Source organism: Uloborus diversus, chromosome 9, assembly GCF_026930045.1.
Source record: "Uloborus diversus isolate 005 chromosome 9, Udiv.v.3.1, whole genome shotgun sequence".
Lineage (NCBI taxonomy): Eukaryota > Metazoa > Arthropoda > Arachnida > Araneae > Uloboridae > Uloborus > Uloborus diversus.
In genome coordinates, this window is record NC_072739.1 from 153,079,636 (window position 1) to 153,103,068 (window position 23,433).

Genomic DNA, 23,433 nt, shown 5'->3' on the forward strand with positions numbered 1-23,433 from the left:
TTAACGCTGAGAATTTTCATTGTCAGAATAATGCGATTATAGTTTAAGGTTCTAGTTTTAGTATTGTGCGAGCTAAGAACCCTTGGCGAGATTTCGCATGTCAGTTGTAAACCATTTTTATTTTTTATCATGTGTGGATTAAAATGGTAGAATGATTACAGAATTCGATAAGTTTAAAGGGTATAATTTTATTAATTTATTGAATTTTATAAAGTGAAAAGTTAAAAACAACATTTTAAAACCCTAGTTGTTGTGAAAGAGCGTTTATTTTCATAAGCCCAACGGTGGCACTGCACATATTGAATTACATGCATAGCCCCAAGAGGGGGGGGTTGCAAAGAACATGCCCCCCCCCCCCCGCCCTCTATTTAATCCGACCAAAGGTGGCTTAGATTTGCGATTTCGGAATTTCGGGGAGGGGGGGACTTCAAGAAATTTCCAGGGAAAGCCCTAGACCTAGCATTTTACACTTTTGACCCCCCCCCCATTTCTGGTTCCGATTTCAGTAATAATGTTTTTGTGGTGGCCCACTCCAAAACCAGACGCCGGATCCATCCTTGGTTGGTTGAAAAATGGTCTGTACAGTACAGAATAAACATTTAGTTTAATTTCATAGTCATTGCAGGAATTGTCACTCTCGATAGACTATTGATAATAAAATATAAGTATTGGTCGCTCTATCTCTAAAACCACTTTTTGACAGTAAAAAAGGATTAACAATAGGGACGATGCACCTCCAGCAATATAAATACACATTGATGCTAGATTATAATTTTTAAACTTGCTTATATCTATCAAAATTAACTTGGATAAGTATTAATAACGGCATTTTCTTTCCTAAAGATCTACATCGGAATTCCTGCACAACGTGAAACGCTTTTTTTTTTTTTTTTTTGAGCAATCACGATTGCTTATTGCTTTCATCTGACGGTTTTTGGCGTGCTATCATTTTATTTTCCCACCGCCACCCTCCGCACCATCACCGCCGACCGGCTCCTCATGATGATGCTCCTACAGCGAAAGCCGTCTCCAGGTTGCATCCATGTCCTACATACACGTGCCTACATACACAACTACACACACACACACACGCACACACACACACACACACAAACACCTACACACACATACACACACATACACAAACACATACACACAAACACAAACATATACACACACACAAACACATATACACGCGCATACATACAGACACCTACACATACATACAACTACCCACACATTCATGCCTGCACACAGACACAAACGCATATGACTACAAACACATACACATACCCCCCGCCCCCACGCACACAAACACTCATACACACAACCACCAACACTCATGCCTGCACACAAACACACATGCCCACATACACACATACCCCCCCCCCCCACACACACACACAAACACACACCTACATGCACACACTCGTGATTGCGAAAAACATAATTTGAATTCAAGATGACAAAATTCAAATTATTTTTTTTTTTTTTTTTTTTTTACAACGTCAACGTATTTTCGGAGACGAGGCAAAATCGAGTAGGAGTTAATATAAGTAAGACTACACCGAAAGATAAATAAATTGTAAAAAAAAAAAAAATCAGAAACTTTTTTTTTACAAGCTTTAAAAAAAAAAAGAGAAAGAAAGAAAGGTGAACTGTCTCCCTGTAACCCTCCTTTCTTCCTGCTCACGTTTTTTAATTTTTCACCTCTGCAGTCCTTCAGAAAAATGTTAACGGTTAACGATTAATACAATGCTCCCTTCCCCTTCAAGTCAAAATAATGGCAGTAAAACTGTTGAAAATTGAAAAACAAATGTAGGGGAGGGGGGACTATCTGCAAAAAAGGGTGGTTGAAGGAGGAGGTCGATAGTCAACTTTGAATTCAGGGGTTAATTTTATTTTATAGGAGAATCAGCTAGAATGATGGCATTTGAAAAGTTTTTTTGACATGCAATGTTGCTTCAAGAAGAAATATGTAGTAGTGCTGCCATCTATTATGCATATTGAAAACTTAAACCTTAACAAATGTAAGATAGCTCTTATATTATGTGAATGTTTGTGTGTGTGTGTACGCGTGTGATAAGAAAAGAAACTTCATTAACACTATATGACGATAAGATTTATCCCCAGTTTCGCGGACATTTCAAATTTCCTCCCCCCTTTAATACATGTAATGGTGTGATTGAAACTAAAAAAAGGGGGGGGGGAGTATTTTTGTTCGGCGAAACTTTGGAGACACCGAAGATAAACGAAACTTGTATAAACATATTTCTCGGACAGAATAATTTGGTAACTATTTGTTTACATAAAAAGTTCTCTTTTTTCTTGCAATTCTTTTGCGCAAGTGACAGATTAAGATCCAAGTGTCAATACATTGTATCTTCCTTTTTTTTCTCCAACGAACATAAAAATTTCCGCGTTTAAATTCAGTACTTGATACAACGTTCGTGATTAAAAGTTATTAACACACAGTAAAGATTTTGTTTCTTTGAATTCAAGAGAATGAAATACAAAACTGAATAAAGCAGCAAAACTACATATGGTCTTCAAAAATACATTATTGCGCTAACTCGGCGTTTATTTATAACTAACTTCATCGTCCGGCTTTGCACGATCTACCACAAAATAAAAGTTTTGTCAGGTGACGCGTGTTCAACAATCAGGCTTGAACATAAAAAAATCTGCAAAATTTCCCGATAAATTGTGAGAAAATAAGCAGAAGGGAAAAATTTTAGAGCCCCCGATAAGAGGAAAAGCCTCAAAACAAAAGCCAGAATTTTATTTGTTCATACTCGATAAAAAAAATGGGAACAAATCCTTCTTCTCAATGATTTTCTTCACGCTACAAATTTTAATAAAAGTTCAAGAATGACCATGGACCCTGATCAGCAATGAATTTCTAATTGAAGACTTACCGACATTTTAGCATTAAATTAGCTAAAACCAGTTGTAATTCACGTTCTGATTAACTTGGAACATTGAACCAAATTTTAACTGACGCAGAAAAGTCAGGGAGATTCAATTTTTCCATGGATATTTTATTATAACATTTGCGAGCCTTTTTTATCGCCTTCATATTATAAAATAAAGGCATTTTAGGGTCTTCAAATCAAAATTCGAACGTCACGGTACTCGGTACTGCGATTTCTCAGCCAAAAAAAAACTATACTTTGTGAAAATATTATGTTTTATTACTAAAATATATCTATTAAAGGAAATGTTTTAAATGAAGAACCCAAAATCCATGAATTGCAAATAAAATCCCGAGTACTCGAGGTCTCTATTGAAATCCCAAGATCTCAGGGGAGGGGAGGGGAGGTACCCAAGCTTTGGCGGCCTTGATCATTACATAAGAGAAGAAGAGCGAAACAGAGAAAATATAAAAACAAAATCCAATTAAAACTGACTTTTAATTTACTTTTCGGAATCGCGAAAATTTTTACAAACCTAAAACTTTCATTAATAAAAATTGATCTTCGCAAAAAAACATAATTTTCTTTCTTGGCAGCGGAACGATCTTCATACTTCCACTCGCATTATGATAATTCAACCTCCATCGCATACACCCGAACGCCTCCAACTTTCCTAACACATTCCCTTTTTTTTCTCTCTCTCTCCCGTCTTGCCCAAAACTTGTCGACTTTGCGTAAAACCTGGAAAAACTGGAAAAATAATGAGACAGTAACAAACCACATCTCACAAGTTAGTTCAGTTCGCTAGGACGCAACAGAGCGTGGTGCAATTGGTTTTAATTAATCTCGCCTCCACGGCCGGCGAAGAAGTGAGATTTTCACACCTCAAAGATGAGACATTTAATTTCAGTTTTCTATTCGAGTGCCGGTCTGGATATTTCACATTTCTGACAGGGCAAATATTTTTTGCGGATCTTATAAGCCAGACATGACATAAAACTACCTTTTGCTGATGTGGGGAGTGATTTTTGGCTTGCTGATGAAAAAGAATTTATAACGAAAAGTTTTTTCTTCTTTTTTCGTATGGTGTCAGTTTAATTTTGGAACTCGCGAATCTCTGTCAATACTAGATTACGAAAGTAATTTTTATTTAAATGAAGTGACTATGTACGTCATGTAGTTCATTAAAAAACTAGGTGCTCTCAATTTGTTTGATTTTTTGGAGACTGAGTTTACATTGAAGCATTAATTATCTACTTTACGCAAATCTTGGTTAATGCAAGTTTTAGCTTTTGTGAATTTCATAAATGCATTTAACTTCAAAATGTGTGTTAAAATAGTTTTTAACGAAACTCTTACTTTCTGTAAATTTACGCCTTAATATTTATAATCTTTAATGTATGTCTCAGAGGAAGGTGTTATTTAATATCCTTTAAATTTTTACAAATGAGGCAGCAGGAGCAAAGGGATGTAAGTGGACATTTCCAAGTTTTGAGTAAAATGCGTTTAAAGATAATGTCCTAGGTAGGCTTTCATTGAAATTTTTTTTAGGAATCATGCTGCACAGTTGCACCTACCGGGGCTGCTAATTCTTTCTCGTGCTCTAAGACAGAGGAGAGGATCTCTAACTATTTGTACTGGTTATCTCTAAATTTTTAATTTTGCCTCTTACATCCCTTTGTTTCTCACTCCCTCAAATAACCTTACTGGTTTTTAGATTAAAATTTCTAAATCAGTTTAAAAATAGATGTAAATCTATCTCTCCTTTACCCTGAAAAAAGTGATGTCCGCAACCATCATTAACATTTTATAACAGCGATCAATTCGATTTGTATTTTTCTCTTATCCAATTTTCTGAACTTTGCAAAGCCTACTCTATCAGTCTTAATGTTTTCACCCGTAATTATAATTAACTAGTTTCACTGTAATCGGGCACAGACACAGAAAAAAACCATGGGGGGGGGGACACTATTAGGCTTGCCAGATTTCTGAAATCTTTAACCAGGACTTTAAACCCCGTCCCCTCCTTCCCATCTTCCAGAGTTAAGGAAATTCAAAAGGGTACACACCCTTGGCTAGTTTTTAAAATATTTGAGAGAAGTTCATTCCTTATGCTATGAATAATGTTACGAATTATTAACCTAAACCAGAAAGTACTAGTAATAAATGACACCAACAGATAAATATATACATTTTATTACTTAAACGTTAATGTTTATTAGTTACTTAAGTAAGGAGAAACATTTTGAATGAGAGATAAAAAGTTGAATAATATTCACATGTAGGGGAATGTGGGGCAAAGTAAAATAGTTAAGATAACTAAACTTTTTGAAAATAAACCTTTTTTTTTTTTTTTGAAAAATTACAGTGCATAAAGAAAGAACGTCATATTTTATAATAAAACTTCAGAAATTAGGGCATATTTAAACAAAAATATGTAGATATTGTTTATGAAATAAGAATACTACAGTGAAATAAATGTAGGGGAATATGGGGCAAAGTGAAATTGGTTAAGATATTTTAGTTTATTCAAAGTGAACGAATCGAAAATTTGTTTTGAAAATTACAATACTGTAACGGATTCGCTGCGGCTTCCAACTTTCTCGAAAGGATGACACAGTTCTTGATTAAAAATACAGGAAATTTATTTACACTATGTACAGGAAAGAGCGTCAACAACTGCTAAATTAATCATCAGCAATTAAACCAATATCACTCAACACCGTAAACTCAACGTTTACACACGTATTTACTTCCAAATACGAAAACAACACAGCGAAATGCCTCGCAATTACACTCTCAGTTCGAATTCTCAATCGAAACTCACTGTTCATCACGAGGGACGCCTTTATAAACATCGAAAGAAATCTCTCAAATATTCCACAACATTCTTTCTGCTTCCCGAAATGCGTAGACCGTTATCAAATTTTATCAATGAAAAGAAAAGGAAATAGGGGGTCGTATACTTTAGCGGAATGAAAAGGGGTTGTATATTCATTACGGGAAACTATTTACAGGCCACGTTACTACAATAATTACTATTTACAGGATTTGTAACATTGCCCCCTTCCTAAGGACTGCACGTCCCGGGCAGTACAATCCCCAGAAAGGGTGCCAAACTTCTCTCACAAGTTCACAAATACACACATTAAATAATAACCAATAATGCATAGGAAACACAATAATAACAAGAAATATTACTAAACATTAAAAGCAAAAATTATCTACAACTTTCATGTTATCAACCATGGTTGTTTACGTAATACTCATGAACTATGGCCATAGTATGGGGCTAACCGATCATAATGTACAACCCTAGGTTTTGCATTAGGTGATTTTTGGATCCTCACTACGACGTCATTCAGTCGGTTAAGGACTTTGTAGGGTCCATCCCAATGCGACTGCAATTTGGGTGAAAGACCTTTCCGTCGGATGGGATTCCATAACCAAACCTTGTCGCCTTCGTTGAATTCACGTCCAGTAGACCTTGTGTCGTATCGGGTCTTCATCTTCTCCGCCGCGATGTTGATTCGCTCTCGTGCGAAGTTATGAACGTCTTCCAACCGGGCCTGGAGATCCTGGATGTACTCCTCAGGCAATGCAGGCGCATCCGGAGGACGACCGAAGACGAGATCACAAGGTAGCCGAAGCTCTCGTCCGAAGAGCATCTCAGATGGGGCAAATCCGGTAGTCTCGTGGACAGCACTGCGGTAGGCCAGCAGGAACAAAGGTAGCTTCTTGTCCCAATCCTGTTGATTTCTGGATACCATAAGCGAGAGATTGTTCAGGATTGTGCGGTTAAATCTCTCCACCATGCCGTCCGATTGTGGGTATAGTGGTGTTGTCCTAGTTTTCTCAATTCCGAAAATTTGACATAGGCCCTTAAACACAGCAGAGATGAAATTCCTCCCTTGATCGGAATGAATCTGCAAAGGTGTTCCGTATCTCGAGATCCAATGTTGGACTAGAGTCTCTGCTACGGTGGTAGCCTCTTGATCTGGAATGGGATATGCTTCCGGCCATTTGGTGAAGTAGTCGATGGAAACAAGAATGTATTTGTTCCCATCAGCAGTTCTTGGTAGAGGACCCAGGATGTCGATCCCAATTCGTTCGAAAGGAGCTCCAACGTTGTACAGATGTAGCTTCCCTCTGCTTCTCTTCTTCGGTCCTTTACGAGCAGCAAAGGCGTCACAAGAATGGCACCACTTCTCCACGTCATCCTTCGCCTTGCTCCAGAAGAAGCGCTCCCGAACTTTATTGAGGGTTTTCAAGACACCAAAATGTCCTCCAGTCGCACTGTTATGTATTTCTTTCAGAACATCTGAAATCCTTGATCGGGGAAGTAGTAACTGCCACCTACACGTTTTGCCGTCATCAGATTCCCATTTTCGGTACAGTACGCCGTTCCGTAAATGGAGTGAATTCCATAAAGCCCAGTATCTTTTTGTTGCAGGACTAAAGATGGAAACGTCCTGCCAGCTAGGTCGCCGACTGTCACTCTCCATGAACTCCAAAATTGGTTTTATGTCGGGGTCTTCAAGTTGATCTTTTTGAACTTGGTCGTCACTCCATGGATCAGGTTCTGAAGATGTTGGAGTCATTGTCACCTGATAGGCAGTAGGGCTAGTCGTTCCATACTGTTTCTCGATTCGGGAACGATAATTGCATTTCTCAGGACAGGGTCTCCTTGATAAAGCGTCTGCATTACCGTGAGATAACCCTTTTCGATGCTTGATCTCCATGTCATATTCCTGGAGCCGCTGTATCCACCTGGCTATCTGGCCTACCGGATTCCTGAAGTTCAAAAGCCAAGTTAACGAGGCATGATCTGTCCGAAGCAGAAATTTTCGGCCGTAGAGGTAATGATGGAAGTGTTCTACAGCTTTCACTATGGCTCCTCCTTTCCATAGTGAAAGCTCCTTTTTTTTAGTAACTCCTTTCTGGTGACGCAGTAATTTCGCTCCGACTTTGATAAGCATTTTCTCCAGTAAGCGATGACATGTTCATTGCCGTCAATTTCTTGGGATAAAACAGCTCCGATGCCCTCGTGGCTCGCATCAGTGTCCAGGATGAAGGATTTTTCAGGTTGCGGGTAGGCGAGGATAGGCGTTGATGTTAAAGCCTCCTTCAGTCGTAGAAATGCATCTTCGCATTCTTTGAACCATTCAAACTTTTGCTTGCTCTCCGTCAGCTTATGCAAAGGTCGTGCAATGTTGGAAAAACCCTTCACAAACTTCCTGTAGTACGTGCAGAGCCCCAGGAAACCTCGCAGCTGATGGATGTTTTCGGGACGACTCCAACTCTTGACCGCAGATACCTTTTCTGGATCGGTTTGTACACCTTCAGAAGAGATGATGTGACCAACATAGTTCACTTCCCGGCGGAACAAATTACATTTGGACGGGCTTAACTTCAGATTGGCCTCCTTAAGCTTTTGCAGCACCTTCCTAAGGTTTGCCAGATGTTCTTCGAAACTGCGTCCCACGATGATGATATCGTCTAAGTAGACCAGACAGGATTCGTAGGAAAGTCCTCTTAACACTGTCTCCATAAGACGCTCGAACGTAGCTGGTGCATTGCAGAGGCCGAAGGGCATCACTTTAAACTGCCATAAGCCTTGTCCAGTTGTAAACGCTGTCTTCTCTCGGTCATCAGGGTGTATCTCAACCTGCCAGTAGCCGCTCTTCAAGTCCAGGGTCGAAAACCACTTGTGTCCGGAAAGAGTGTCCAAGGTGTCGTCTATCCGTGGAAGAGGGTAGCTGTCTTTCTTGGTGATTTCATTCAGCCGTCGGTAATCGACACAAAATCTGGTGGAGCCATCTTTCTTTCGGACCAAGACGATGGGAGAGGCCCAAGGACTGGATGACGGTTCGATTACATCATTCTCCTTCATCTCTTTCAGGAGGGTCTCAACCTCTTCCTTCTTGGCGAACGGTAGTCGTCTTGGATGCTGTTTAATAGGGGGGTGTTCTCCAGTGTAGATCCTATGCTGCGTTAAATTCGTACGGCCAACATCCTCCGATATAGATGAAAACAGATGCTTGAAGACGTCCACCAATTGTTCCGCAGCAGTTCTTTGATCTTTCGATAATAGCGCACTCCCAATTAACTTCGATGTCAAGGACTCGGAAGACACAGTCTCGGGGGAATTGATTCTTCTAATGATGCAGTTTACTGGAGTACAAGTTGCCAACACTTCACCTTTTCGGATATTCCTTGGCCTTTCACTTACGTTGGCGACTCTCATAGGAATTACATCCTTAGAAAGGTCCACAAGCGTAGATGCTACCAGCACTCCCTTTAGGCTATTGCTTAGGTTAGGGTATTCAATGAGTCCAAATCGAAAACTATTGCTTTCTTCAATGGAGCCAGGTATTAATGATTCTGACCTTGAGGGAATCCATAAATCTGTTTGGGCTATTATTTGATGAGCGGATTTTACATCATTTTCAACGTTGAAGACGGCTATGTCTTCTCTCATCGAGTGCAGTTCATTAGTCTTGAAGTCAAGGGTGAAGTCGTATTTCTTTAAAAAGTCCAATCCGAGAATGAAGGGGTCCGTGATATCCGCAACGAATGCCGTATGATGGTAGGTGGCATTCCCAAACACTATTTCCACTTCTAAGTCCACTTTGCCCTCAATCTCAATTTTGTCGCCTGTCACAGTCTGGAGACTTACGCGTGGTGATGTCCACAACAGTTTCAATCCAAATTCACGAGCCACGTCTGTCCTAACGATTGTCACATTGGCTCCAGTGTCGACAATCAGTTTGCAAGGATTCCCATTTACATGGGCGTAAATGAAAAGTCCATCACTGCCACTACTAGTAGAGGAAATCTGCAGAGCTCTGGTGGAGGTGATTTCATTCCCTCGCGTAGCTTGGCGAGCAGGACAACTCCTTCGCAGGTGCCCTTCACTACCGCATTTCCAGCACTTCTGCTCTTGTTTCTTTTGGGCTGTTATGCTGTTCAGATGTCTTGCCAAGTCACCGAGTTGTCTCTCAAGTTCAGCGAGATGGGACGGCCTGGAATCAGACTCATCAGCTTCCAGAGTTCGGATGGGATGGCGATTCACACGGGTTGCTTGCTGGACGGCCTCCAACTTCATCGCATACACAACAGCAGAATTTAGGTCTTTGAGATCCGCCATCCGTAGAGCTTTCTGGATTTCCGGATCTCGAACCCCGTCGATGTAGTAGTTGAGTGCCAGATTGTCTCGAACATCCGCAGGGCAGTCGCAAAAAGCAAGATGAGACAGTCTCTCGATGTCCGCCGCAAGCTCTTGCAGGGTTTCCCCGGTTTTCTGGAAACGGGACTTCAACTGGAGTCGGCTGAAATCTTTCTGGCACTTCTCACCGAAGCGAAGCTCCAACGCAGATGTGAAGGCGGCGAAATCCAGGCGCTGGCTGTCCGGAAGGGTCTGAAGAATGTCCGCTGCGTCACCTCTCAAGGATGCTGCAAGATGGCTGGCCTTGGTAGCAGAGTCCCATCCGTTCGCTTCCGCCACTATCATGAACTGAGTTTTGTAAACCTGCCACGAAGTTTTCCCATCAAATGTGGCAAGTTTAATGGACGGTCGAGCAACCGATGTGGGAGCGCCAAACTGTACAGAGCTGCTTTCCGTGGTCGCCAATCTCCTTTCCAGGTCTTTAAAGATGTCTTCTTTAAGTTGATGAAATTTTCTATCTTCTTCTTCCAGTTTATTTTCTACAGCATTGCATCGGCCTTCAACGGAACTTAATTTTTCTTCAAATTTCTCTTCGATTTTATTTTCCACTGCGATGAATCGGCCTTCAACTGCCTCAAACTTTCCTTCAATAGCATCAACTCGATGCTCTATCTCATTAAATTTATTTTCCATCACAGTCTTTACCGAAGTAAGATCGTTTTTAATTTCCTCTTGGTTAGAAACTAGGTCATTTTTCAGCACCGTTAAATCACTTTTCAATTGGTTTTGATTAGCCGCCATATCATTTTTTAATTGTTCTTGATTAGCTGCCATATCATTTTTTAATTGTTCTTGATTAGCTGTAAAACTTGCAGTCAAGTCACTTTTTAATTGTTCTTGATTAGCCGCCATATCACTCTTCACAGAGGTGATTGCGTCAAGAAGTTGTTTTAATTGTTCATCCATTGCGCGAGTAATCACCATAAAAATAAAGTCCTAATTCAAAAAAAGTCTTTATGAAAAAATGTCCAAAGTCACACTTACTCCAAGAAAGTCCAGAAGAAGCCCCACGTTGGGCGCCAATTGTAACGGATTCGCTGCGGCTTCCAACTTTCTCGAAAGGATGACACAGTTCTTGATTAAAAATACAGGAAATTTATTTACACTATGTACAGGAAAGAGCGTCAACAACTGCTAAATTAATCATCAGCAATTAAACCAATGTCACTCAACACCGTAAACTCAACGTTTACACACGTATTTGCTTCCAAATACGAAAACAACACAGCGAAATGCCTCGCAATAAACAGAGCTAATACACTCTCAGTTCGAATTCTCAATCGAAACTCACTGTTCATCACGTGGGACGCCTTTATAAACATCGAAAGAAATCTCTCAAATATTCCACAACATTCTTTCTGCTTCCCGAAATGCGTAGACCATTATCAAATTTTATCAATGAAAAGAAAAGGAAATAGGGGGATCGTATACTTTAGCGGAATGAAAAGGGGTTGTATATTCATTACGGGAAACTATTTACAGGTCACGTTACTACAATAATTACTATTTACAGGATTTGTAACAATACATATAGAAAAACCTTGTATTTTATCATAGAACTTGCGTTGAAACAGTATTTTTAATTTTTGGCAGTAAATTTTCGCCTTAAGAAAAGAGTGGAAATTTTTCACTTTCCTTTTTTTTCATGGGGCAAAGTTTAAAAGTAAAATATTTTTTTAATAAAGCATTTTTGATTCAATTATAAAAAAAAATTTTATCAAAAAAAAAAAAAAAATCAGCAAATGAAAGATTGAATGAATAAATGGAAAGACAATGAAACAAAAACCAAATAATTAAATTAATTAATTAATTAATGTATGAAAAAACCAAATGAGTGAGTAAAAGAGTGAATGAATAAAAAGTTAAGTGAATGAATGAATAAATAAGTGAATTATTAACGTCGATGAAGTAATGAATAAATGAATACAGAAGCGATTTAGTGAATGGTTAAAGGAGTAAACGAAATAAACTATTTCACTTTGCCCCATCCACTTTGTCCCGCATGTAGGGGAACGTGAGGCGAAGTGAAATATCGAGGCGAAGTGAAATATCGAGGCAAAGTGAAATGGTGAAATATTTACTCTGCTTTTAGAGCAATATATCTGATAAATGTAGTAGCACATACATGTATAGTCTATTCCAGTCAGGAAAATAAACTGCCGAATATTAAAACATATGTATTTTCAGGCAATTTTCAAAAAATGATACTCCAATTGTAATATTTTGTTGTAAGTCAAAAAAAAAAAAATTATTATAATATGGTAAATTATTAGCATTTTAAATATTAATTGAGACCTTCTAATACTCAGTGCCGTAGTTATTTAGTTAATGTTAAGCTTATATGCAATTTAGATATTTTGTACAATTAGTCAAGTACGTGTGGGGCAAAGCGGACGGGGAAAAGTGAAAAAAGCTTATTTTGTTTAAACACCCAATTATTTACTAAATGACTTTGTATTTCCTTATTAGTTCATTCATTTACATTCCTTCATTCAGTAATTCACTTATTTATTCATTCATTCGCTTATTTTCTTATTCGTTTACTCTTTAACCCACTCATTTATTTTTATTCATATGTTAATTATTTGTTTATTTAGTTATTCGTTCATCGTTTCATTATATTTTTATTTAATCATTCAACCTTTTAATTACTGAAAAATTTGATCAAAATAATTTTTATACTCGAATTACAAGTGTTTCACTAGATAAACATTTTATTTTTCACTTTGCCCCATAAAAAAAAAAAAAAAAAAAAAAAAAAAAAAGTGAACATTTTCCACTTTTTTTTGAAGGCACAAATTTACTGCCAAAAATGAAAAATAATGCTTCAATGCATGTTTGATTGAAAAATACAGTGTTTTTTCTTAATGTATTGTAATTTTCAAAACAAATTTCCAATTTCTTAATTTCGAAAAAGCTCACTCATCTTCACCGTTTCACTTTGGCCCACATTCCCTTCCCTGACTAATTGCGCTAAATATGTAAAATACAAATAATCTTAATATTAACTAAATAAATACTGAACCGATTATTAGAAGGTCTCAATTAATATATAAAACTAGCAAAAATACCCGGCGTTGCCTGGGTCAGTAATAATTATGAGAAACAATCGTTACTTGCTCTTGTTTTCTGTTTTAAGCGAAAGAACTTTAAAACAAACCTTTTTGACGTGATTAAAAATCAAGCTTCTTCCTTACTCATTAAACTAAAATAGCAATAAGTATAAAGAACAAAAGAGTTTTCAATTAGAAACGAAAGCACGACATTTAAGCATATACAAATTTGAAGAATTTCCGAAATATGAAATTAAACTTTACATGTTTAAAAAGATTTATCTGTTAGTACTTTTTTTTAATCTAAAATCTTCTCTGTATGGCTATTGATGTACGAACTGTTTTAAAAAATGTAGCCGCCCGTGTTCCCCTTACACTTGCTTTAGTTATTTTGGGAAATTTCAATTTTTGTGGGCACTTGGTGCGATTTAAAATCTTACCAAATTTGCGAGAATCATTTTGGGACACTTTCGATAATACTCCCCTCCTTTTAATTTTTATTATAGAAATATTGTTGCCAGATGCTGAGATACTTTTGGTCAAAATAAAATGGCGCTAAACGGTTTCATCCGAAATGTTTCCAAAATAAGTAGTAAAATTTTGCGATTGTTTGAAATCGTGCAAAAAGAAAAATTAATGGAAGTTTTTGTGCGGTTTATGGATTTGCCTAATTTAGTTGTTGAATTATTTTACACAGTATTTTTTTTTTCTTTTAAGTATCTTTGATTGGCGATATTTTGTTTATATGGTGAAAGCTGAGAAACATTATTACGTAGTCTTTGGGCTCAAAAACAGCGACAGTGGAAAAAACTGCCAAATGCATCAGCTACTGAAGTTGGTAGTGAAAAAATTCTGGCGACATTTCTGCTGGTTGGTTGGATATAGTGAGCAAGTGTCCAATCAGCATAAATAATAATAATAAACCATTAATTACATAAGTTCCGTTTAAAAGTAAAATGATCAGCCAAATCCATTTATTTTTAGCCAATCTTGTGGAAAAACGTTACTTTAAGATTTGACATGAGAAAAGCCTCAAAAAGTCAGACGAAACTCAAAAATATTCAACAATACAACAATTCTTGGGAGTTGAGATGACTCACTAAGTAATGACTTGGGTTGATGAAAGCCTTCGAACAGGGAACAAAAAAGCTCATAACTCGTTTTTTATACAACTTAGAAACTTCGAACAGATGCTATCTTCAGCAGAAAAATTAGCGCTTTCGATGGACTTATAATGTTAATATGTGCCACCCCCATATTGGGGCATTTATGCTAAAATTGGGACTAAAATAGGAATAAAAAGGGAACTATCAATCGGATTTTTTTCGAACTGGTCTGTAAAGTTTCAGCCAAACCTGCAGGGTAGTTTCTGAGATCTTAGGAAACAAATTTACCAAACTCCATTTTTATATATATAGATGTTAATAGCAAGAAATTTATCATTTTATAATAACAAAAATAATTGTTGACTTTCATCAAAGTATTACAATATGAGAATCAAATTTTGAAAATTTCCTGTATTATCATACATAATTTTCGGCGGTATTTTTTTTCCTGACTTGAATAGACTACATAGTTAAAATATTGCCAAGTAGGTGGCGCAAAAAGCAGAGTAAATACATGAAATACACCGCCAGCTCAGTCAATTCCAGCCGAGGACTGCAGTTTCGTGCTTATTAGCACTCATCAGCCCGGCATAGGAGTGACGGAGTTGGAGGTAATGTTCGAATTGAATCGAGCCATTGTTTCGGTCACTCGTCTGGTCAGTCCTAATTCTGAATTAGCTACCAGTTTGTTTGGCACTCTAGGCTTCCTTAAGAGGTTTTCCATCTCCAGCTCAGTCACTCCTATGCCGGGCTGATGAGTGTTAATAAGCACTAAACTGCAGTCCTCGGCTGGAATTGACTGAGCTGGCGGTGTATTTCATGTATTTCTGCCTTAGCCCTGGCTATAGGGTGATAACTTACTGAACAGAGTAAATCGTTCACCATTTTACTTTGCTCACATTCCCCTACTTTTCATTCGCTATGCCTTTTTTTTTAGAAAGTCTTTTTTGATTTAAATCTTGTTGTAAAAATCTTCATAAATAAATCCTATCGTAATTTTACTTGTCAGTATTACAAATATAAAAGTAATTATCCTAAGAAATCCTTCAGTTAATTATTTTTAGTTTTTTTGGACATCTATTTAAAGTTTATCTTTTTCCAGGACATGAAGTAAACCGTCCGGGACACCGGGATATTGTCTGAAAGCCGGGACGTCTGGCAAGTGTACTTTTAATAACACCGGAAAACAAAAAATATTTTTTCTTTGGTGCACGGAGTTTGAACACGGATTTTAGATATGTTTGGGGCTCTGAATCGAAATATGAAATTAGTTTTTCTCTAGCAGCTCCACTTTTTCTTAAAGTGCTGCTGTTTCGCCCAAAATATGCAGTTTTAACTCCATTTTGTGCTTTTGCGCACTTTTAAAGCAAGTATAGGCTTCTGAAACAAGGATTGCTTCCAGTATATTTGCCCTGCTGTTATTCTGCAGTCCAGTAACGTTCAGGAAAGTTCACTACATGGAGCATATTCTGCCGTGTGCAGGTAAACAGCAGTATCTGCAGAAACGAGTTTTCGAGATATTTGAAGAAATGTGTGTCGGATTCAATATTAACCATAGGGAAATCTTGGAATTAGACGGTTTTTTCGTGCTTTTTGAGCCATCACGATTGTTTATTTTTCTCACTTGACTATTTTTGGCGTTACGCTGATTTTATTTTCCCCTCGCCTCCCTCTGCAGCACCATCGTTGACCGGCCTCACGATGTTGCTCCTCTAGCAAACACAGTCTCCAGGTTGCGTCCATATCCTACGCGCATACATGCACACACGCATACCTACACACTCACATACACGCATACCCACACACACACATACGCACATTAGGGTGTCCCAAGCTATAATGGCGAAAAAAAATGTAGGGAAATCGAATACGCATACCCTCTATATTTTTTCCTTTTCACTTCAAAAACATCAAAAAAAAAATTTATTGCAATAAAATAACGGGAACCCGTGCCGACTTGAGGTCAATTTGGACCTGAAATCCTGTACGGCGACTATAGTGGAAATATTGCTAACTGTATAATTCCTTACTGCACTCAACATCAATTTATTTAAAGCATATATTTACAACAATATTACACTACAAGAAACATCACTGCACATATTTGCGTTTCATTGTTTGCATTTTGCAGTCAAAATAAATCTTCCGGTTCTCTCGAACGCAACGTAACACAAATTGTTTTTGCTCCTCTTCAGCTGGTAGCAAACCATGGAAGTTCTGAATCATTTTTACAGCTCTTTCAGCTACATCGTTTACAGCTCTATGCATTGAGATCGTCTTTTTCGAATCAAATAATGAAATATTATTGACCCATAAAGAGGGACTCTCGTTGAGAAAACTATCATCAATTTTTTTCTCTGCAAAATAATAAAATAATCGGTAACAAATGCACGATATAAAATTATACAACTAGATGAAATCAATGTTCAAAAGTTACCATACAATGAACCACAAAGATCTTATTTCGATGGAATGTATTTTTTCTCATGGGTCGAGAACGCTTCTCTACGTAAATTTGTCACCATTTTTAATTTTATTTCTTCTTCTTCCTCTTTATCAAAAAGAGATAAGACTGCTATTTCGTCAGATAAATACCATAAATGCTGAATGAATATTTGTGGGGCAGCTTTTGAGATAATTTGGTCCACATTTTCGCACGCTTTCAAACATTTCAAAAAGCACAAATCTTTGTTGAGTGCTTTGACTTCCAAAATGCATTGAAGCCATGGACATCTGACAATGCTTCATTTTCCTTCGTATCTAATTTTAGTTGTTAATTAAATAGTAATAGTTTTAGGGAGTGCATCGCTCAAGCCATCCATCAAGCTTAATGCATGGCTCCCGGTGGTTTTATTTTAAATTTAGTTTCCGTATCTCCACCTAAAAATATGATAGACAGTTTTATCAACTCTCGATAGCCATCCCTGACCATAACATTTGTAAGTTCACCACGGTAAAAGCCAAATAAATTTTCAAGTTCGGGTACGGTTCGAAACAACTCCGCAGCTCCTCTATAGCACTGTATTTTAGTGGAATCGATATTTTTGCAAGACTCTCTGATATTTTTGATAAGTAGAATATCAGGGCTTGTTGTGACTTGCTTAATTTTCATTTTGAATACTGCCTTTAATACCAGTTTATATATATGATGGCGGCAAGCAAAGGAAAGCATTTCTCTATCAAATTTTTTCTCTAGAAGGGCGCAAATACCATTATAACGACCTGTAATGGAAACTGTAGTATCACAATTGAGAATTTGCATGGGCGGATTTATGGGAGGGCAGAGGAGGGCAATGCACCCCTTCCAGTTTTGGGAGGACTTTATGTAGTAACAACACATCTTCCAAAAATTAAAATACATATATTTTTTTTCTTTTTTGAATAGTTCAGAAGGGCATGGGTGGATTTATAGGGGGGCACAGGGGGCAATTCCCCCAGTTTTGGGGGACTTAATGTAGTAACAACACACCTTCCAAAATCTTAAAACAAAAAAATCATGACTTTTTCTTTTTTGAATAGTTCAATGAAAATGAAGAGAAAAGCAAATGCCCTTTTCTGATGGGAGAAAAGAAAAGGAAAAAAAAAAACGAATATTAAATACAAATAGTACAGCTGTCACTGGTTTGCTGAAAATCTGTCTAAATTCACTATTTTGGACTGAAAACCATTTGGGCAAGTATATGAATGAAAATATAGGCTAAACGAGCTATACATTAAGCTGCAACACTTATAATAATTGACGATTATTTTAACAAGTTAGAACCTAAAGCAAAGGGGGAAAACTCCCCCCCCCCCCCCATTCGCGCTAACAGAACGATCTACTCGTTATGATGTGTCCACATTTCAAGTATATTTGTGCATAATATTTATTATGTTCTTAGTATATTAATTGGCCTTTTGAGAAATTCTAAAAAACATAAGTTTTTTTTCCTCTCTCTCTTTTTTAAGAGAGAGAGAGATAGAGAGAAAATAAATACTCTCGCAAACTGAATAAATTTCAGTTATCTGAGTATTCTGATTAAATGAATCTTTTTACTTAGAAGGAGAGTACAATTTTACTTACTTTATAAATACTGTTTAAAAAGTAAGGTAAGTCATACTCATCTAAGTCTAAGTGAGTCAGTCCTTGTCATTATTGAAATCTAAATAATTGAGTCATCAAAAGTTTTGGAAAAATTTGCTGAAATTTTATAAAAGTCTATAAAAACCTAACAAAGATTGGTAAAATCGTAAAAGTCCTTTAACCGTAAAAAATGACGAATTTTCGTAAAAATTACAAAAAATCAAGCAAAAATTTACAGGTAAGAGTGAATTACAAACAGGGTCGAATTTGCCTATAAGATAAACAAGCTGTTGCTTAGGGTGAAGCTCTTTGCTGCAAGCTTTGAAGTGGGTCCCTAATTCCCAAAAGAGATTCATGATTCGTTCCTTAAAAAATGGAAATCGCTTGAAAAACAAATTTCATTTTTAAGTGCTTGAAAACCTTGAATATTTGGAAACGTGTGGCTACAAACCTTGAATTTCAAAATTTCTAACAAATGGTAGAGGGGGAGGGATGCCAACTTGCCAACATATGTCAAATTCAGCTCCTTGCCACATCCTGTATTAAAAATGTAAAAATCATGGTTCTCACGTTTGTAACATATTATTTGAAATAAATTTTTGTTACTCACATGTTTCATATCTTGCTATTTATTCAATCCCGAATGCAGTATTTTGGAAATTCTTTTGTATTGATTGCTTTTATCTTACTTCTTCTGCATATTGTCTATCTGTTTAGCACGGAAAAAAAATACACACTACTTCTATTTCTTTTCGTTTTCTGCCCCACTTATTGCAACTGACGAAAAGTTGTTGTCATGAGAAATCTACGGTTTCTTTTTTCTTTTAAAGTTAAAATAGCTATTTCTCCCAAAGTTAGAACAGGACTGCAAAAATTTACAATCAAGTACTAAAATATCAGAGACCGGAAAGTACAAATAAAGTGCGTTAAATAATTTTATTTATTCTAGAGTCCTTGAAAATATTTATATAAGTCTTTGAAAATCCTAAGCAAAGTAGGCTCCAATTACTTCTATTGCATATTGTTAATCTGTTTAGCCAGGAAGAAAAAAATGATACACTACCTCTATTCCTTTTCGTTTTCTGCACTACTTATAATTAAAAAAAGGTTGTTGTAATGAGAAATCTAGTTTATTTTTTCTTTCAAACTTAAAATGGCTGTTTCTTACAAAGTTTGAATAATACTGTACAACTGCATAATCTAGTTATCAATTTCTATGTCTATCCAATTAACCTTTATAAGGCTTCAAAATGCAGAATTTTATATCCATTTTACGAAATGTCCTCCGGGGGAGAAACCCCCGGCCCCCTAAAATTGGAGATATTCTATTTCCCACTTAAAAGGGAGCCCTGCGTCACTCTCTTGATACCAGCTACCCCTCTTAAGGTCAATTCAAAAAGGACAGCATGAAAACACACATTAATGAAAACGACACACAAAAAAGTAAAGCATGGACTTATGCATCACAGGAAGCAGACAAAAACATAGGAGTGGGGGGCAATAAAAATGTTGCTAAAAAAAATCCTGCCCCCCCCCCCCCCCAGGAACTCAGTCCTAAATCCGCCTATGAGAATTTGAACACTTTATCTTCGAGATTTCAATATAAAACTGCCTTCCAAACAGCCTGTGCCTGTTCTTTTACTAAAGAATTATCCAGTTTAGGCCAGGGGCGGATTTAACTTTTTTAGCAGTTTATGTTTTATGGGGGAGGGGGGTATTGAAATTACTCATTAAAAAATAACCGTAAAAATTCAGTTTTACAACCTATCCTCTGCATCTTAACGCTTCTTATAAAAAAAATTTTGCTTTACAAATTTTGCAAGTATAATTTTCAGAAAATAATTTAAAAAACCGTTCTTTTTCATCGTTATCTTTATATTTTAATCCTAAAATTTTCGGCGACTGATAATGGGGGTCCGGGTGTTCTCCCCTGGAAAATTTTTGAAATTATAGCCCTAAGAATGCAGTTTTAGACGGCATGATGATGTTACGGGGAGAAAAGGTTCGAGGGGCTTTCTGCGGAAATGTTTAGAAATTGAAGTTTTAAAAACGCGATTATAGGAGATATTTGAGCCGCTCAGAAGCCAATGCGGTTAAGTCCATTTTTGGATATTTTCTGATTTTTGGAAATTGGGATGAAATAAATAATAATCTTCTTAATTATTAAAGGATTTACTAGTTGGTTATTTTTTTCCAGGTTAGACAGCTCTTTTTTAATAGCTTCTGAAAATATTGTATAATAATTTCAGAAGCCATTGTGAATAAGTCCACCTTTTATCAATATTTTTTTGCATAAACTTTGAAATAAAAATTAAATTATTCTTCTTCTTTCGGGTTTTGTTGACAACACTGAAAAACAAGAAATTCATAGTACAAGAAATCATAATCCCAGTGGCAGATACTTGAATTTAGATCTTTCTATTGCAAAAATGTATAACCTGTATGTCGAACAATGTAATGAAGAGCAAATTGTACAAGTAAAGGAAAAGTTTTATCACCATATATTTTCGACAAAATTTAACTTACATTTTAAGCAACCTTCAAAAGGTACTTGTGCAAAATCTGATTATTTGGTTTAAAAAAAAAAAAATCTACAATAGATGAAGAAAAAAATGCAGCTGAAGTTGAACATGACGAACACTTGCGAAGTGCAGAAATTGCCCGTAATAGTATGGCTAATGATCGACTAAGAGCTTCAGACGAAATATACGTGTTTAGTTCTGATTTAGAAAAAGCATTACCATTTCCGAAACTATCCACATCAGTGGCTTATTACAAGAGAAACTTATTTGTATACAATCTTAGTGCTATGATTTACAGACTAACGAGGGCTACATGTATGTTTGGCCTAAAACCCAAGCATCGCGGGATTCACAAGAAGTGTCATCGTGTTTAACTAAACACATTAAATTTTCAAAAAAAGGATTTTCAAAAAATTATAATGTATTCAGATTCATGTTCAGGACAGAATTGAAATATAAAAACTGTGTTAAGTTTACTGAAATTGGTTCAGAGTGAAGATATAAAAGCTGAATCAATTCAACTTAAATTTTTATTAAGTGGGCACAGTTATTTGCTCAATGATGCTGATTTTGCAATTATAGAAGCTTATGCAAAAAAATTCCGTATATTTATAACCCTATAATACAAAATAGTAAAAGAAAGAACCCTTTCAGAGTTGTCGAAATGAATCCACAAGAATTTCTTTCCACAAAACCATTGGAAGAAGCTGTTACCAACAGAAAAAAAATCAACAAGAGGACTAACAGTAAATTGGCTTAATATGAGATGGATAAAATTGGAAAGGTCAAACCCAAGCAGCATTAAGTTCAAACATAATTTTGACTAGGATTATACCTTTTGTTGGATTAAAAAAAAAAAAAATATGTAGGCCAGTAAATCAAAAAATATATAACTCAACCTATATTCAGAACAATTTCAAGAGAAACGAAAAAACATATGTTTATTGAAGTATACACCTCCAACTAAACACGACTTTTACAGGTCATTAAGGACAACACATGGAGATCAAGATTTACATTTGAATAACTCGGAAGAAGATGGTGTTTGTTATGATGAATAAACATAAAACTTATGACCATAAATGTTGTTTTACTATTTTTACATAATTTTCTTATATTTTTCATCTGCCAAAAGGTATAAGTCCTAAAAGTTTTAAGATGCTGTCATTATTTCAATAAATACTTACGTTTTTATTTACACATCCTGTACTTATCTTGTTTTTTTGCAGAGTTTACATTTCGAAAAAAGATTTTATACACTTTTCTAATTAAATTAATAAACCAAGAATTTTCAAAACTAATGTATCAAAAAACATTGATTTTCTCAATTTTTGTGTTTTGGACTTAACCGCATTGGCTTCTGAGCGGCTCATTTGTTGACGGTAAGGTAAGAGACGGGACTTTTTAGGGCTGCTCCAGATCGATTTTTTTTTTTTTTTTTTTTTGCAGAATACATCTAAATAAATCACTCCTCCTCCCAATCTTTCAAAATTGAAGTTTCTAAAAGGCAAGTACAGACTAACTTTGATGATGTTACGAGCAGTGGGGTTCTGGGGCTCTTACTAAAAAATGTTTCGAAATTGAAGTCCTAGGAAACGAAGTTTTTAAGCGATATTCAGTGACGAAGGATTTAAATGCTCTCCCTCTTAAAAGTTTTCGAAATTGTAATTTTTTCATTTTTAGATTTCCTACGAGAGCATTCGGGCCCTTGTCCGGAAATTTTTCGTAATTGACGTCTTAAAAACGTGACTGTATACTATGTTTGGTAACGTTAGGGTTTCGGCAATTTTTCAAATTTGAAGCTCCAAAAAAGTAATATTAAACGATTCTCGATGTTTTTAGAAAGCAAGGTGTTAGGTAGTTCTCCCCTGGAATTTTTTCGAAATTCAAAGCCCTGAAAACGAGATTTGAGACACTCTTTAAAGGTTTTGGCGGAGAAAAGGGCGCTTCCCAATTATGAAGACTTTCTTATTTTTAGACCGACTAGTAAAAAGAAAAAAAAATGGAGTCGATGTAATTAACTGATAAATAAACCGCCAGGATTGAAAATTTTTATTTCAAGGTTCTTTTCAAAAGAAATTCAGATTTTTTCGCGACATTCTTTTTTTTAACTTATTAAAATTCATTTTTCCAAGGCTCGTTCTATTATTCTATTTAATTGTAAGAAATGTTTTTAAGAAACATTCTAATCAGCATTCTGGGGTATTCCCTCACCCGCTCTGGTTGGGTCACTGAACTGTAGAAGCTTTAAATTTTTTGATCAACTGTACACCAAATGAATACAAAAAACAGTTTAAAAAGGTTTGTGTTCAAAAAGAGTTATTTTGAAAGATTACTGGAAAATCACATGCAAAAAGCAGGTACGATAGCTTGGGAGACTGGAAATGGCCCTAAAGTGGATAAATTGAACTATTACTGGGAAGCTGTATTGTGCCATATCGATGAGCCTCTTAGTACGATGAAAAATACTTAGTCCCCGAACTCGAATTTTTATGTAAACTTCTCATAGTCGTATAACCTATGACAGAAGCATTTAATTTATATAT